Source organism: Pongo pygmaeus, chromosome 8, assembly GCF_028885625.2.
Source record: "Pongo pygmaeus isolate AG05252 chromosome 8, NHGRI_mPonPyg2-v2.0_pri, whole genome shotgun sequence".
NCBI classification, from domain to species: Eukaryota; Metazoa; Chordata; class Mammalia; order Primates; family Hominidae; genus Pongo; species Pongo pygmaeus.
This window is the reverse complement of record NC_072381.2, coordinates 52,873,359-52,889,128: the sequence shown is the minus strand read 5'-3', so window position 1 is coordinate 52,889,128 and position 15,770 is coordinate 52,873,359. Positions and strand designations below refer to the sequence as shown.

Genomic DNA, 15,770 nt, shown 5'->3' with positions numbered 1-15,770 from the left:
TTTTATTCTGGCAGCCCAAGGGCCAAGAGGACAAACTTGAATGAATAACACTTTGCTGTTCTTCCAGCGCGCTGAAGGAGAACACAGTGTTTGTTCAGTGCTGATACACCACTTCAAATCTAGGCTGACTTGTAAAGCACACATTACATTTAAGAATCGCCTTCTGACCCTTTCTGGAAGGCTTTCCTCAGAGAGCCCAGTGGGCAGTACACCCATCTTACAAATGTGACGGTGACAACTTACAATGCCTAAGATTTGTCCAAAGCAGCCAAGTGAAACCCAGAATGGGTCTATACATGTACACATTCACCACCTGTCAAGAAGAAATTGCACTGAACAGTTAAAAATGGCAAGAAAAGTTCAAGTATAGAACTGAGTTCAACTCTGCATACAGCAAAGACAGCTGAGAATTTATAGCCAAAGTGCAGGGGTATAGTTAGGTGTCAGTGGGTGGAAAATCATTGAGAGGAACCTAATTAGATATCAAGGGTCGGGGGAGTCTCCGTAAACTGAGTTCAACAGGCCACGGCCTAGTCAAGAAGAGGGCTCAAAGGAGACTGACTAAAGTCTGGCAAGGAAGGAGTCCTTGTCAAGCCACACCTTCTATTTATTATCAGTTTAAATTCTCCAATATGTGTAATACAAATTCTACTTCCATCCATGCATCCTTCCACCCATCCATCCATCCATTCACTTACTTTCTAGTTTAATTTTCCTTTCTTCATTTAGAGAATATTTCTAGATATGTCCTAAGTAAAAGGGGCAGCCTAATAAGCAATCTCTCCTATCATCTATCTATCTATCTATCTATCTATCTATCTATCTATCTATATCTATCTATCATCTATCTAATCTATCATCTATATCTATCATCTATAATCTACCTATTATCTCTCTATTATCTATTGATCTACTATCTATCCATCATCTATCATCTATATCATCTATCATGTATCTATCATCTTTCTAGCCTAGCATATACACATGCATGTCCAACTTCATACATATGTACATATGTGTTTATTATATTTATGTCTGTATATATGGTCATATATACATTAGGTGATGTATATGAGAGAGAGAGATTTGTGGTTGAAGCAGGCAGTGTGAGAAAGGCACAGAGGTGAGAAGAAGCGTGGTGCATTCAGGGGACTGAAAGCTGATTAGCTTGACTGGAGCCAAGGGCAAGGGGATGGGCTGGCTTAGTTTATGTCCCTTGGGGGACGAAAGAGAAGGAGCAGATGGGACATATTAGCTTCACCAGGCAAATGTCACCTTAATTGGAGGTTTAGGATCATCAGTGAAATAGGTGATAGTCCAGCCAACGTGACCTGCAGTCTGCGGGAGGAGCCACCTGCTTAAGTGTGGCCCTACAGTCTCCTGAAAGCACCTTTCTTAGACATTTATGCTTTTCAAGACCACCAGTCCCATGAGTCTCAGAAAAAAGACGGCAAGTACATAAACTACAAAAAAAAAAGAAAAGAAAAGAAAAAGGTTTTCAAATGCCCTAGGGAGAATTGCTTCATCACAGGCTCCTCAGTATCTAAGCTGTGAGAAGTTTTGCAGTTCAGCAAACCCCAGGAAGAGCACATGCCCTGTAACCTACTATGGGAAACACTAGGCTAAGACAGCGTGTTTCCCAGAGGCTTCTGCTCCCATTTACTATGCTAGGGAGTAAGGCACTGGCACATCGGCACGCATGCCTTACTCTGGAGGTGGGCAGCATCGTTCATTCTAAGAGTGTCTACACCTCTCTCTGCCCCAGAGGAGCTGCTTAGGAAGCGCACACTGATAGGAGAGGTGGACATGGTGGAAAGCAGGCTGGGGCGCTGGGAGGGAGTGTAAACTGCAGCAGGGACTCAGGCAGGGAGAGAGGCCTAAGCTGAGTTTCCAGGAAACAGCCTTGTAGCAGGGCCTTGAGAGAGCTGGGTCTTTGACAGGTGGAGGGGGAAGGCATTCCAGGTGAAAGAGAAAATAGGAGTCACTGCGGCACCAGGCAGGAGGTGGGATCCAGTCCAGCAGGCGAAGGACACAAACTTAGACTTGAGGCATTAGATGTGTCAAGTCAGTATAAGTCAGGGGGGCGGGGGGAGGCGGCAGGCAAAGCCCTGGCTCCCAATCTCTCCCTTTCCACATGCACCTGGTGTGTGCACGTGCACATGGGTAGCACTGGCTCACTCAGGCAGTCATTCTTACCTGGGGGAGGGGGTGGGAAGGGAGCACGGACTTAACTCTCGGGGGTAGGAAGGGAGCATGGACTTTATGAAAAAGCCTCTTGGGTGACTCTGATAATCCCTATATTAGCCATCCCTTTTATTTTCTGTATTCTGCTGCTCTGACAGCTTGGGGCCTTGCTGCCCCTCCCAGGGCTGCCAGTTCCTAAGGACAGTGAATAAGTCACCCAAGCGCATGCTTTTCAGACACAGACCAACCAGTCCAGAGCTTACACCCTGAGTGACCCTCTCCAGGGGACTCTCACTCATGATCACTACTCACCTGCCCTAATCACCCAGGGCCAGGTGCCAGACACCTGGGCAGCCCCTGTGCCTCAGAGCCCTCTCCTATTATTCAAATTAGCTCATCTTAGGCCTGTTTACCTTGCCTTGCCTGTTGCTTTTCACAGAAACCTCAATAAAGTCTCTTGCCCACGGATTCCCACTCCCCTTGCCCCCTGACTAAACCCAGTGCTTTCCTGTTGGGCTCTGACTGGGGCACCACGCCTCCTGTTTCCAGGGACCTGTGTGGAGGCCTCTTCCTTCATGACAGTCATTTTAATCCCTGTGTGTCTTACCACACCCGATTCAAACAAATCCCAAATATCCTTATGGCAACCCTGCGGCTAGGATGATCAGGACAGTCCACTTGATGCCTATTGACCTGCGTAATTATTAATGACACCTGCTTCACTTTCAAAAGGATCCCAGTTCAAAATGCTTCGGGATTTTGGTATGGGCAAAGATTGTTCCTAGGTAATACCTTAAAAGTTGAGGAAAACAAAGCAAAAATGGACAAATGGGATCACATCAAGCTAAAAAAATTATACACAGCAAAGGAAACAACAAAGCAAAGAGACAACCAACCTACAGAATGAGAGAATATATTTGCAAAATATCCATCTGATAAGAGATTAATAACCAGAATAGGTAAGGAACTCAAACCACTCAATAGCAAATAATAATAATAATAATAATAATCATCATCATCATCCAATGAGAAAAATATCTGAATAGACATTTCTCAAAAGAAGACATACAAATGGCCAACAGATATATGAAAAAAATGCTAAACGTCAGTAATCATCAGAGAAATGCAAATCAAAATAATGCAATATCATCTAGCCACAGTTAAAATAGCTGTTATCAAGAAGACAAAAAATAGCATGCTAGCAAAGATGTGAAGAAAGGGGAACATTCTTACACTGTTGGTGGGAATGTAAATTACTACAATCATTATGGAAAACAGCATGGCCGTTCCTCAAAAAACTAAAAATAGTACTGTATCACCCAGCCATTCCACGGCTGGATATCTACCCAAAAGAAAAGAAATTGGTATATCAAAGAGATATCTGCACTCCCACATTTATTGCAGCACTATTCACAATAGCCAAGGTATGAAATCAACCTATGTCCATCAATGGATGCATGAAGAAACTACCATGCATATACACAATGGAATATTGTTCAGCCTTTAAAAAGAAGAAAATCCTGCCATTTGCAAAAAAAAAGGATAAGCCTAGAAGACATACTAAGTAAAATAAGCCAGTCACAGATGGACAAATACTGCATGATGTCACTTATATAAGGCATCTAAGATAGTCAAACTCATAGAAACAGTAGTATGGTAGCTGCTAGGGGCTGGTGGGGGGAAGAAATGGGGAATTGTTTTTCAAGGTATAGTTTCTCTTATGCAAGATGAGTAAGTTCTGGAGATCTGCTGTACAGCATAGTACCTATGGTTAACAATATAGCATTGTACATTTTAAAATACATTAAGAGGACAGAATTCATGTTAAGTGTTCTTACAAAAAAACGTGACTTACAAAACTACACACATTTTTGGAGGTGATGAATATGTTTAGTTCCTTAGTTGTAGTGATGGTGTGTGCATATGTCCAAACTCATCAAGAGGTATACATTAAATGTGTGCAATTTTCTTTCTATCAATTCTATCTCAATACAGCAAAAAAATAAAAATTTAAGAAGTTAGAAGACAGAAAACTGGAAGAAGTTAGAAGACAGAAAAATGGAAGGAGGTCAGGAAGGAATCAGGAAGCTGACAGATTTAGAGTCCAGAGGGAAATGTTTGTTTCAAAAAGAGGAAGGGTATTTCTCAGAAAAAGACACACTGGGGGAAGATAAGAGACATTCTGAAGAGAAGGGGAGAGAAGGTGAGAATGTCATTATAGGATGAAATTCTCAATAAATTATAAAGTGAATTCATCTGGTATGAGTTTGGGAAGTGGGGGTGGGTTTGTGGACTGGGGAAAAAGAAGGAGATTGGGAACAGCTGTTGGGACGCTAGCAAGAGATGAAGAGCTGGGCTGTGCAGCAGCCTGGGGGCTGGTGGAGGTTGCCTGGCTTGTCAAGGAGCCAAGGTACACAGTTGCACAGCTTCCCCTCCATGTCGTACTGGCCAGGAGATAGAGGAAGGCAGGTGGTGGCTTATCCATGGTTGGTTCCTGACAAGGCAGCCATAGAAAGGGGGACTCTGCAGGGGTTTGGTCTGTGTGTGAGGATAGAGCTGAAAATGGTTTCAGCAGGGATTGCAGGGTAAAAGAATGGGGTTTTCTTTATGGAAATAAAAAGCAGGTGAACCAGGCCTGGGGAGAGGTGGAAGGGGAGGCAGATTGTGGCGAATGATGGCAATGTCAGAGGGCTTGGCCTAGGAGCTGGTTTGATTCTTGAGGGATGAGGAAACCCAAGATAAGGATGTTTCTGTGTGTGGCTGAGAAGAGTGGAGTCAGAGGCCACCAGAGAGGGCCTGGGAACAGGGTTTCAGCAGAGTCAGAGCATGGAGGTTGGTGTCCTCTCCCATCCTGGAGACAATGGCAGAGAGCAGAGTGAAGAGGGTGTTGAGGGTCTGGGCCCCCATCCTCTGAGAAGATGGAGTTTTGTGGGGGTGTGCTGTCAGGGAGTGGCATTATTTTCCAGTGATGTGGTGAACACACCACCGTGGAGTGGACACAGATAATATAGTGGGGCTGTAGCGCAGATGAGATGATTAGTAAGGAAATGGAGAGTCAAAACCACATGTTTCTTCTTGATATGATAAGTAAATATAAACCTTGCAATTATCAGACAGTTTTTTTTTAACAATCTGTTGCATATCTAGGCCAGTGCTTCTTTCTGAAGGAGATAACTTCAGTGGTGATAGAAGACAAAGATCACTGTCCTTAAAAACCTGGAAAGCAGTTGCAGAGACATAAAGTAACTAGGAACCCTCTAGGTTTGCATTCAAAGCCTTCCATTCCGTGCTGAGGTCTCTGGGCCTCAGGCTTCTCATTTCAAAGACAGACATGAGAACTCCTGTGTTGTCTGCCTTCTAGAGTGTGGCCAAGAACTGGGGTGAGGAGAGGAGGCCAAGCTGCGTCAGGCACACTCAGCCCCACCTGTACAGCAGTGTAAGCGTGTGCTGTAAGAGTGTGACTGGGTTTCAGAAAAGGTAAGGGATGGGAAAGGCTGGGGTTACACAGGGAGAAGACTGAATAAACTGTGTGAAGAGTCTGGGGCTGGTTCTTTAGGAGGAAAGTCTGGTATGAACAGAGAACCATTATTGTCCTAGAAATGAGGAAATTGGGAGAGTCCAGATCATCAGAGTCCACCTAATTAAGGCTGGGCTTAGTCACCCTAACAGGAAGTCTGGGAGCTTGATCATTGGAGGCTTCCCCTGGACTCAGAAACTCAGCCGGTCCAGCCCAGGAAGGCTCTGCCAGGCCATGGAGGCCCAGCTAGAGCACGCTCAGGCATTCCACTGTGGGCCCACACTCAGCCCTCAGCTATGGGTGGAAACACTACTCCCAAGGGCTGGCCCAGGGGCCTTAGCCAAGGCTGTAGATCCATGCTTCAGCCACGGCTTGAAGATCTACATGTCACCCCATTTACAAGGTCTGCAATGAAAAAAAGGAAGGACAGTTTTGGAGAAGGAAGAGTCTGGAAACAAAAAGAACGAGATCGTATTAATTTTATTCCTATGTAACAAATTACAAAGTTAGCAACTTAAATCATTTATCTCACAGTTCTGTAGGTCAGAGGTCCCAGTGGGCTCAACTGGGTTGTCTGCCCAGAATCCCACAACTGAAATTGAGTTGTTTGTAGGACTGCATTCTTTTCTGGACAATTTGGGGGAAAAAAATTGTTTCCAAGCTCATTCAGGATGTGGGCAGAATTCATGTCCTTGTGGTTGTTGGACTGAGGTCCTCACTTTCTTGCTGGCTGATATCTGAGGACCACCCCAGCTCCTAGAGGCTCCTCTCAGGGCCTGGCCCCATGGCCCCTCTGTCTCAGGAGAGGAGAACTTCCCTAGTGTACAAGCCCCTTTAAGCATCAAATCTCTCTGACTACCTCATCTCCCACCACCAGAAAAAAATGTTCTACTCTTAAGGTCTCCTGTGATTAGGTTAGACCCATGCAGAAAATATCTCCTTAAGGCCAACTGACTGACTAGTAACCTTCATAACATTTGCAGAGTCTTTGCACAAAGTAAGTAACATAACCTTGAGAGTGATAGATTTTCATACTCACATTTACTCACTCGAGGAAAATTATAAAAAAGACAGGAGTCATTAGGGGTCATCTAACAATTCTACCGCTGCCGCAGGGCTAGAGATGAAATGCAGCGAGGACAGCCCTGAAAGGAATTTCCCGGTGGGGGCTGTCCCTGGGAGGAAGGGGAATTCAGTTTGGGGGTCTTTTCAAGGCCTCTGCTCCTCCCCTAATAAGCTCTTCAGACTAATACAGTGAGAATCAGGGAGGCAGCCATGGATGGGAATCAAAAAGACCGTGGACTTGGAGATCATCTGAACTGTGTTCATCACTTCTTGCTGTATCAGTTACTTAAAATTACCCTGAAACCTAGTGGTTTAGAAAAACACATTTATTTAGCTCATGACATTGTACTGTGGGTCGGGCTTCATGGGGATGGTTCCCCGTGGCATCACCTGGGCAACTCAAGGTGGGGTGGAGGGTCCGCTTTCAAGATGGCACACCGCATGGCTGTCAGCAGGGGGCCAAGCCAGGTTCTTCTCCTTGGGCCACTTGGGCACCCTCGGAGAAGGATGATTGGGTTCCAAGAGAACCCAGGTTTCTTACAGCCTGAGCCCAGAAACTGGCCCAGCATCATGTCCACAGTGTTTCCTTGGCCAAGCAGCCACAGAGCCTAGGCTCAAAGAGAGGGCATAAACCCCATCCCACAGTGGAAGGAAAGTCAAGGGATTCTGGGGCCATGTTTAAGACTGCCACCCTTGCTGTGTGACCTTGCCAAAAACTCTGAGCCTTAGAGTCTGACTTTCCTCATCTAGAAAGTAGAAAGAACATCTTATCAGGGTTGCTGTTAGGGTGGCTCATGCGAGAATCCTGGTTTTAGAGCTTCGAAGGTGGAGGGGTCTCAGAGGTGAGGTCTTTGTACTTTCCCAGAGCAGGGGGCTGCTGTGCCTGACGGGAGGGAGAGCAGGAGAAAAGGGGCTTGGCCAGCCTCCCCTGGGAGACAGCAGCTCTGAAACTCTTCCCAGGGCCCACCCCGGAGAGTCAGGGTCCTGGGATCCATGCCATGGGACTGCAGCTGGAGCTCACTGGGCTAGCCCGGGCAGCAGCCAGCGTTGTTGGGGTGGGAGGCTGCCTCCTGCCCCTTAGGAAGATGGAAGGAGTGTTAGGAGGTGCCTGGAGTGAGGCTAGGGAATCAGGAGCTGGCTAGGCATGTCTCCCATAGATGTGGGTGGTGGCTAGGTGCCTCTTCCTGGACTCACTGTGCCAAAGGCAGGGCGTCAGCTTTCCATCGGGGCTGTCAGCCCTGGCCTAGAGAGCACCCGCAGACTGTCTGAGTGCAGGTGCCCTGGCCTGTCCTGGAGAAGGGTCTGTTCCCACCAGGGAGGTCAGAGATCAACTAGCTTCTGTGGCTGGGAGTGATGGCCACACTCCAGCCTGGCATGGACGGAGCAAGCCCGAGCTGATGCCATCAGATGTGCTCTCCAGCCCTCCTGCTGGCGACCTCCTTCTCCAGCTGCCGTGGCTGGCAAAGGGGTGCTGTTTGTCAGCCCCCAGCTGTGGGATGGATCCTGATTGGGGATTTTCATCACACCAGGCTGGGTGAGCAGGATCCAAGCCTGCCTCTGAGTGTGGACAGGAAAAAGGGGACTTTTGTTGAGTCTGTCTTTGGTCCCAAGCACCGTGTTAAGCAAGCATGACCTGTGACCCAATCCCTACTTTATAGCAGGGAGTGTGGGGCTCGGAAGGGGACAGAAAAGGTCCACTGAGTTAGTTCTCTGTGGCGGTGTCACAAACTGCCCTCCCTTTGGTGGCTTCCAACAACAGTTATCCTCGCACGGTTCCTATGGGGCAGGGATTAGGGTGGCTTCGCTGGGTCTTCTGCCTCAGGGTGTCCCACAGGCTCTCTTCACTCGGAGGCTCTGCTTCCAATCACACTCAGGCAGCTGCTTGTGGATCACTTGCTGACTGTTGGCTGAGGCCAGGCTCAGTTCTCTGCTGCATGGTCCTCTCCAGGCCACAGCCTGGCCACCGGCTTTCCCTGAAACAGGCAAGCGAGCGGGCAGGAGGCACCCAGGGCAAAACCCGAGGTTTTTTTTTTTGTAACCTAATCTTGGAAGTGGTGGCCGATGACTTCTGCCTTGTTCTGTTCATTAGAAACAAGGCACCAGGAGCAGCCTGCAGTCCAGGCACGGGTTCCACAGGAACACACCCAGGACATCTGGTGCAGAGCAGGGGTTTAACTACACTCTGAGTGCCTGTTGGTGCCGCGAACCCCACTCACTACGAACGCACTCATACCACACACACCACACATTACACACCACACATTACACACCACACACCACACATTACACACACCACCATGTACAGCACACCACACACATACACACCACATACTCTATACACCCCACACCACACACTCCTCCAACACACCATGCACTCCAAACAACACACCACATGCACCACACACATCACACACCACACATTACACACACCATGCATGCACAGCACACCACACACATACACCACACACACCACACAATCCACACCCACCACACACACACCACATGCATGCCACACACATGCATACCACACACCACATATACCACACATTACACACACATCACATACACCACACCACACACACCACACCACATACTTGCCACACACACCACACATTATACCCACCACACCCACCACACACATGCACACCACAAGACACACATACATCACACACACCACACACATGCACACCACACACTACCCACAGTCCACACACACACATCACACACATCACACATTACACATACCACACATGCATGGCACACCACATATATCACACACATCACACATACCATGTACACATACACACCATGCCATACACACCATGCACACTTCACACTCCACACACCACACACTGCACACCACAAACCCACATATTACACACACCACACATGCACACCACACCACACACACTGCACATATACCACAAACACACACCACACATTCACTCCACAAGTACTCCACACTCCACACACACACACCACACACACTATACCACACACACTATACCACACACATCACACACACCACACACACTACACACCACACACACATATCACACCATACATCACCACACACACCACATATACACACACAACCACACACACACATTTGTGCACACACAAACCACACAGTCACACACACACACCGTTGCTGGGAGGAGAAGGAGGAGGAGGACAGCAGAGGTTAGACAATGGCTGCTGAGAATGCAGGTTCTGCTGTCACTTAGAAAATCATCTCGGGACCCTAAATAGAATCATGAGCCAAGTTGATTCCATTTCAAAAAAACCTACTTCAAGAAGGAAGTTAAAGGATCCAGAAAAACCCTTTTTTATGATGGAATAGTTTGTGGAGCTTGTAGGAACCAGGCCGTCCAGCTGCACAGCCTGGGGCTTGCAGTCTTGTGTTCTCTGGGTGGGCTTGGGCAAGCTCTTAACCTTTCAGTGCTACAGTGACACCTCCCTCATGGCTTGGAGCCTGGCATGCACTATCATGCCCTTAGCAAATGTGACCTCACCCCCTTTCCATTTCAGACTACCTGGCTGTCCTCACACAATCCCCAAACTGGCTTTTGGAAAGAGGAAGGATGCATGGTTTTATGGCTGCTGATGCTCAGCTCCAAGATAGGATCCAAGGGGTAGGAAGCTAGGAGACGTTTGTGTGTGGGTGAAGGTGTGGGTAGGGGCCTGCGGTGTGTGTTCACAGCTCTGTGCGTGTGTATGTTTGTGAGGACAATCAATACCCTGAGTCATGGCACTATGCATGCCCACTAGGTGGCGCTGCCCACCTACGCAGCAATGAGGACACTGCCAGAGGCAGGTTCTGGGAAGCAGGTTCCCCTGACTCCCCACCCACACGCTCAGCTGCTGAACCTGCGTTTCCTCCTCTGTTCTGGGTCAGAAGTTCACGGCTAATAGATGAGCCCCAGCTGGGAAACCTCTGCCATCAGACCCACATCCTATTTGAGCATGGACTTAATACTATGCCTGACTCCCACTTCCCAGCACTGCACTTGTTAATTTCAGGCAGGAAAGGAAGGCTTCATCTGCTCCATGCAAAGCACTTGACACACATTATTGCTTTGGATCTTCACAACCACCTGTCAAGTGACAACACTGAAGCTCAGAGAGGTTAAGCACCTGCCCAGGGTCACACAGCAGGGAGGTGGAGCGAGCCAGGCCTAACTCCACAGCCCGTCACTTCCATAGCCTGCTGCCTGTGCCCTGCTCTCAGAGGCAGTCTGGTGGAGGAGGGTGTGCTGGGCACAGAGCAGGGAACGTGTGAGGGCCTCAGGACCAGAGACAGAGAAGACTGAAGCCAGATGGGGTGGGGCTTCTTCAGTCGGGGGCCTTTGCTCCCTCCCCTGTGTGGTGCGGCAGGGTGGCTGTAGGGTTTTGCGAGCCCAGACCTGTGTGAGCAGGGGCTTATCTGACCCTGTCCATATGAGGCTGTAGCCTGGTAGCCCACAGATGCACAGTCAGTGGCTGTGCCTTTCTTAGAGGCTGGTGCTTGTTGGGTGGCCAGAGCCTCCACCAGGCCCCATCCTCAGCTCTTTACTCATCCTTCCCGGCCCTTGCAGGAATCCAAGTCTGTGGTCCTTGGACAGGATGGACTCTGGGCCCCACCTCCTCTGGGACGACTCCCAGAAGCCTGGGAGAGAGGAGTCCAGGCTGGGTGGAGGCCTGTGAGCTCCAGTCACCCTTAGCTTCCTGAAGAGAGGCACGGAGGTCTGTCTGCCACTCTGTTCCCTCCTGGGGATGCCAGCAGCTACAGCTGGATAGGATCAAGTGCCCACAGGTGCTCCAGCGCTGACAGCAGATTCCCTGCAGGACCATGAGGCAGAGACCCCATCTGCCCTCTGCCTCCCTACAGGAAATACTACAGAGAGCCAGAGCTATACTATTGCCTGCAAATGTCATCGACCCCCAAGACCACCTCCGGTCACTGTGCCCATCTCCATATGGTTCTGCAGGGCAGCGTGGGTGGTGCATTCACCCAGGGTCCCTGGCCCCATCCAACCTGGTTTAATCCCAGCTCTGCCCCCAGCTGAGTGAGCCTAGGGAACTAACCCTCCTCGAGCCTGTTTCATCTTCTGTAAAATAGGGTTCATGAGAGTGACCACATCCCCTCCCGTGAAGAGGGTGAGGATTTGGCGGGATTGGACCTGCACCCAGCACATACTGGCTCCGGCCTCCCTGACCCCTCACTCCCGGGGCCCAGCCCCTGTGACCTGGGCTCCCCATGGTGTCCAGCTGCCTCCATCCACACACATGAAGAAGGCCAGGGCCTCCCACTCACCATTCCCTTCTTGGAGTTCCCAGTGGGACTCTGCCAGAAGCCAGGAGCCCGGCCACTGCCCCTGAGTGCACAACCAGGCCTCACAGCAGTTTCCAGGACGGGCTGCTGCCCTGGGCCCTTGGGCTCTGGGGGGCGCTTGTCCACAAGGTGTTGGTGGGTGGAGCAAGTGGGGAGTTAGGCTCCTGAGCTATCCAGGAGTTAGTCCTGCTCTTAGGTTTCAGACACATGGAGGCTTCCCTTAACCCACCTGCTTCAGGCCCCCCAGTTCCATTCAGGGACTATTTAGTGAGAGCTTTCCCAAGGCTGTACACTGTGATCCCCTGTATGACTCTCCACGTGGACAGCAAAACAGCCTTTCTTCATGGGTGCCACCCCCACCCCACTCTCCCTGTCACTTAGAAGATCGGGCATGGGTGCCCTAACACTGCTCTCGAGGCCCCCGCCTGCCTCTGCAGTCCCCCACCCAGCATCGCAGCAGCCTGGTGGCAGTATGGGAGCAGCATGACTTGGGGCAGGGTCTCCTCCTCTGGGTCTAGACACCTTCGGCAGTGGGAGGAGGAGTGGGGCCTGCAGGCCGAGAGTGGTACCCTCACCCAGTAACCCTATGGGGTCACTCGGGAGAGAGGGGAGAGAAAATGGATGGAATGTTTATGTCCCCCCAAATTTGTGTGCCGAAATCTTAATCCCCAGGGTAATGGGATTAGGACTGGGGCCTTTGGGAGGTGATTTGGGTCATGAAGGTGGAGCCCACTGGAATGGGTTTAGTGCCTTATAAAAGGGACCTCCAGAATATTTCTTACCCACTTTCTGCCACATGAAAATGCTGAGAAGCCAGTGGTCTGTATCCCAGAGGAGGGCCCTCACCAGAGTTCTCCACACCTGAGTGGGATAAGGCAGGGGTGGGCATCAGAGAACCCAAGCACTTGATTACAGGACTGATGCTTTCAGCCCCGCCCACCTCTGACCTCCAGGGAGGCACAGGGGCTGAAGATTGCGTTCCATCACATGGCCAGTGATTGCATCCATTATGTCTGTGTAGCGAAACCCCAACAAAGCCCCTGCAATGGGGGGTTCAGGGAGCTTTCTGATGCTGAAACACACGGGTGTGCTGGAAGGGGAGCCCAGAGGGCATGGGCCCTGCCCCAGATCTGGCCCCAAGGACCTCTTCATATGGCCATCTATCTGTAGCCTTTATCATAAACTGTAATAGTAGGGACAGCTCTTTTCTGAGTTTTGTGAGTTGTTCTAGCAAATTATCAAGGGGGCGGTCTGTGGGAGCCCCCAGATGTGTACTCTGCCGGGCAGAAGTGCAGGTGGCCTGGGGCCCCTGAGATTTGTGGCTGGCGTCTTGAAGTGGGTGCAGTCTTGCAGGGCAGAGTCCCTAGCTTGTGGGGTTGGTGCTAGCTCCAGGCAGTTGTGTTAGAATTGAATTGAATTGTGGGTCCCCGGTTGGTGTCAGAATTGTCACCCACCCCTTCTCTTAGCTCACCTCCTTCCTTCTCCCCTCCGTGGCAGCATCTCCAGCTACAGGTGTGTGGTTCAGATCCCACCCAGAGGCAAGGTGGCTTCCAGATCCTCACGGAAGAAGCAGGAAATTAAAGGGAAGCACACCCCTCTGGGGGTAGGAGGCAGGACCCCCTTGGGGAGAGGGCTAATGCTCAGGCCAGAGAGAAAAGGGCTGTATAGCACCAAGGATCAGCTCCAGGTAACAGCCCCACATCCTCTGTGCAGCTCCAGGGGAATAGGCCGTGCCTGGGGGATGGGGCCCAAAGTGCTGCCGTCTGGGGCTCAGTCAAGTGAGCATTGCCTGGAAACCTGGCTCAAGCCCCCCTTTCTCAATGAGCACATCTGCATTTCAAGCAGTTCACCCTGTGGGGATGGGAAGCCAGGGCAGGACTGAGATGCCCCGGGGCAGACAGAGCTGAAGGGCCCTACCCAGGGGGAAGACAGAGGAGGCAGTGGGCACAGGTCTCAGGGACACCCCTGAACCCCTTCATGAGGCATGCTAAGCTTGGTTCCTCACCCAGCAGAGAGGCCCGCATTGGCCAGGGCTCTGGAGTGTCTGTCTTAGTCGGCTTGAGCTACAGAAACAAAGAATCACAGACTAGGGGGCTTCATTTTCCCACAGTTTCCCATATAGTTCCCACAGGGCTAGAAGTCCAAGATCAGGGTGTCAGCAGGGCTGGGTTCTCCTGAGGCCTCTCTCCCTGCCTTGCAGACGCCGCCTTCTGCCGTGTCCTCACATGGTCCTCCCTCTGAGTGTCTGTGTCCTCATCTCCTCTTCTTATACAGACACCAGTCATACTGGATTAGGGCCCATCCTAATGATTTCATTTTAACTCGGTCATGTCTTTAAAGACTCTATCTTCAAATACAGTCACATTCGGAGGTACTGGGGGTTGAGACTTCAACATCTGAATTTTTCGTAAACACAGTTTAGCCCCAAGAGAGCAGTGGATCTCAAGGACTCAGGGAGAACTCCCTTTCTGAAGGAGGGATGGAATTTGCCCTTTCAGCCTGGTGGGCCTGAGGGGGAGAGTGATGTGGCCACAGACTGTCAGCTCCCCTGGATGTCCTGACCACCACGGGGTTTCCTAGTCCAGATACACTGAGAAGCAGGATCACGAGCACTACCCTGGCGAGTTCCATGGGGCCCAGGCCCTCGGTGGCTGATGCAGTGGACTGTGCTGGTCATCATGGCTGTGCTGGGCCCCAGGGGCTTCTTCATGCTGATCACGACTCTGGAAACTCACGGAGTCTCCACAGTTACGGTCTGGCTGGGCAGGCTGGCCTCACCCTCACCCCTTCTCTGCAGCCTCACAGGGCCCTTTCTGGGTCTTTCACACCCAGTGTTCCATTTTCCAAAGCTCCCCACCCATGAGAAGGGACATGCTGTGTGCATTTGAGAGCTCAGATGCTTGCTGGCATCTGTCTGCTGTGCTCAGTGGTGGCCTGGGAACAGGACATGGTAGCAGGAATCAAGGCTATTGGAAAATCACAAAAACATGTGTTTTGATGATGTTGTAAACTCTCCAGTCTATAAAGAAATCCAAATGATGTAACGGGAATGCATTCAGAGGTCCCAGGCCCAGGCCCTCCAATTCCCACCTCTGTGTCTGGGAAAGATGCTGACCCTTAGGGCGCACAGCAGGACTTGACCTCGAAGAGAAACTCACAGGGGTCCCCCTAACCCTGATAAAAGCAACATGTAGCTTTGTCTTTTTTAGCTTATTCAGAAATTCCACCCAAGATTACTCATATACGTGAGATGCAGTCAACAGAGTCCTAAGGAGTGGCTGCAAAACTTTGGCTGGCCAGAGTGTATCCCACTCATTCATTGATTCATTCATTCGGCTAACATTTTTGGGTCCTTTTGAGCGCTTATTGAAGGCTTTTAGTGGTGATGCTGTCTCTCAAACTGTGGCCACCAGGTTAGCAGCATCACCATCATATGAACTTGACATTGGAAATGCAGATTCTCAGGCTCCACCCCAAACTCACCTATCAGAAACCCTGAGGGGATCCCAGTGTTCTATGTGCCTGAACAAGCCCCTACAGTGATTTCGATGCACACTTAGGTTTGAGAGACACTGCCCAGGGATGAGGATGGAGGACAAGGGAGTCCAAATACAAGGGTCAAAGTGAGAGAAAAGCAGTGTTGAATGTGCAGGAGAGAAAGGCTCCCAGGTCGGGGAGCAGGCCTGAGCC

General features: G+C 50.3%; 1 protein-coding gene across 1 annotated transcript in view; it reads left to right on the top strand.

Moving 5' to 3' along the window:
• Positions 1–4,433, top strand: part of PTPN20 (protein tyrosine phosphatase non-receptor type 20) — a 105,686-nt gene extending 101,253 nt beyond the window's left edge. Inside the window, exon 16 of the mRNA XM_054435556.1 lies at positions 4,180–4,433. The gene's annotated coding sequence lies outside the window, so the exon portion shown is untranslated. The remainder of the gene's footprint in view (positions 1–4,179) is intronic.
• Positions 4,434–15,770: the final 11,337 nt, after the last annotated feature.